At 37.4% G+C, this 2,436-nt stretch overlaps 1 non-coding gene across 1 annotated transcript; it reads left to right on the forward strand.

The window, feature by feature from the left end:
• Window positions 1–1,984: 1,984 nt before the first annotated feature.
• On the forward strand, window positions 1,985–2,115 carry LOC123827634. Its single transcript, XR_006787290.1, has one exon. It is a non-coding gene; the product is annotated as a small nucleolar RNA SNORA30/SNORA37 family (small nucleolar RNA).
• The last annotated feature ends 321 nt before the right edge of the window (window positions 2,116–2,436 follow it).

Below are 2,436 nucleotides of genomic sequence, written 5' to 3' on the forward strand. Positions count from 1 at the left end.
AAATGAAGTAACCTTATTTATTTTAACTACTCCCTCTCACAACTAAAAACAAACAAAAAAATCCCAAACCTGAACATAATATAACATACAAACTTAGAAAGGACCTCAAAAGTTACAAATAGACAACAGTCTAAGCATCTTGAGACCCTAAGGAAGACATGGAGGTGAGGTCCATATTTTCCTTTTGTCTCCCATATATCCAAGACAAGACATTGCCAAAGCCTCTAACATGGAACCACCAACAGGCACAAGGCTGTGGGGTGGGAATTACCCAGAAAAAGCTTGTTCTTTCCTAGCTAAAGTTCCAGGAAAAAGATAACCTAACATCAGAATACCATTTTCTCAATACTCACCCTCCTCCAACCTAACACTAAGGGAAAAAAAAAACATGCCATTCTCCTATGGTTCCAGTGGAGCTGAGGTGATCTTCCACTCCACCCACCTGCAGGTGAAAGCATGTACCTGTACTCCCATTCCCTCACTGGGAGGCATTGGCAGGATAGAGCAAGGAGCTAATTTTCTGTTCCTGAGCAACTATCACTCAAATTCGCTCACCTGATTGAGTCATTTGGGTAAGCAAAGAGATAAGTATCCATCTTCTGGCCAGTGGAAATCAGCTATAGGGTTAGGGTTGGAAGCACTTAAAGCAGGGGTGTCAAACTCATTTTCACTGGGGGCCACATCAGCCTCGAAGTTGCCTTCAAGGGGCCAAAAATAATTTTAGGACTGTATAAATGTAATTAATCCTTAACTGTTAAGGAATTGAAATTACATTAGGCCCTTTGAAGGCAACTTTGAGGCTGATGTAACCCCCCGGTGAAAATTAGTTTGACCGGGGTTCTGACTTAAAGGAAAATTGATCTTCTATCCAACACTGCCCAATTCCCCTGAGACAGTGTTAGCAGGGCTCACCTGGGAGCTGGCTATTATCTCCCACCCAAAAGAAGGAGCAGGTGCTCTTACTCCTCTTCCAAAGTGGATTCAGCACAACTGAGCAGGAATTTGATTTTCTGTTCCCTGCCAGGCAAAAGAAGAAGTGTTCAGATTTGCCTGCAGGTGTAGTGTTAGTAAGGAAGGTCCAGTGGTGAGCTGAATCCCCACCCAGCACCATGAGGCAAAGGATGTGGGAGAAGGTAAAACTAGTGAGTGCTTTGCTTCCACTCTTCTATCTTTACCAGTAGTGCATTGTGGGAAGCTGAGCTTCAGCAGGTTTCCTGCAGCAATGCGGTGTGTGAGTCAGCCTTTTGCATCCCCATTTCCTAAAATAGAGGATTAAATATAAGTCAAAGTTTATAATATGACATCAAGTGTCTCAAGATACAATTGGAAATAATGGTTCATATCAAGAACGAGGAATATCATACCATGAATTAGAAAGGTAATCAACTAATGCCAACACCAAATTAAATAAAATATTTGAATTATCTAGAAAGAAAATATCTATTTTAAAAACATTTCTAAAAAGGAATTACAAATTCCTTTGAAACAACTTAAAAAAAATGAAAAAAAAATCATGACAAAGACATATCAGTTGTAAAAAAAAGAGGTAAATAAAATTTATAAAACTGAAAATAGAATAACTGAAATTAAGGTAAAGGACCTAAAAGGAAATAAAATTTTTAAACTCCATTTAAAGTGGTAAAACATCACTAACTGTAGACTACAGTAAGTTATATATGTATATTGTAGTATCTAGAGAAACAATAGGTAACCATACAAAGCAATATATTTATGAATATTATTAAAAATCAATATAAAATCTTAAAAATGTTGATGTAACTCACAGGAAATTAAGAAAACCTATATAGAAAATAGAGATAGAGAGGATAAAAATGAGACACAGAAAACAATAAATGGCAGACTAAAGCACTGACATAACATCAAATAATTTGAAGGTAAAGAATGGAAATATATATACCATAAGAACATGAATCAAAGGCAAAAGCAGGAGTGGCCATATTAACATCAGAAAATGTAAGGTTCAATAGCACTTTCATAGATCCTCCCCCAGGCAGTGGGGCCAGGATTTGGTAGCTGGTGCTGAAAGAAAAAACCCTGGGTTGCATCTGTGCCCTGGGACTGTGCCAGTGGCAGCTGGCACTCAGTAGCACAGAGGGAAAAAAAAGAAAATGTAAGGTTCAAAGAAAAAAATAGTATAGACAAAGAAAACTATTACATAAAGATAAAAGGATCAATCTACCAGGAAGGCATAACAATCCTAAATTCATAAGCACAACATAACAAAGCCTCAAAATGCATGAAGTAAAAACTGATAGAGCTGAAAGAATAGGCAAATGCAAAATTTTAGTTGGAGATCTCAATACCCCCTATCCATACCTGATAGGACTTACAAAGAAAATTAGCAAGTATATAGAACAGAACAACACCATTAACCAATAAAACCTAATCAACACTTACACAATACTTCTCCCAACA

This window comes from Phyllostomus hastatus, unplaced genomic scaffold (genome assembly GCF_019186645.2).
Source record: "Phyllostomus hastatus isolate PE091 unplaced genomic scaffold, TTU_PhHast_1.1 phas_contig_86, whole genome shotgun sequence".
In the NCBI taxonomy this organism is placed as follows: domain Eukaryota; kingdom Metazoa; phylum Chordata; class Mammalia; order Chiroptera; family Phyllostomidae; genus Phyllostomus; species Phyllostomus hastatus.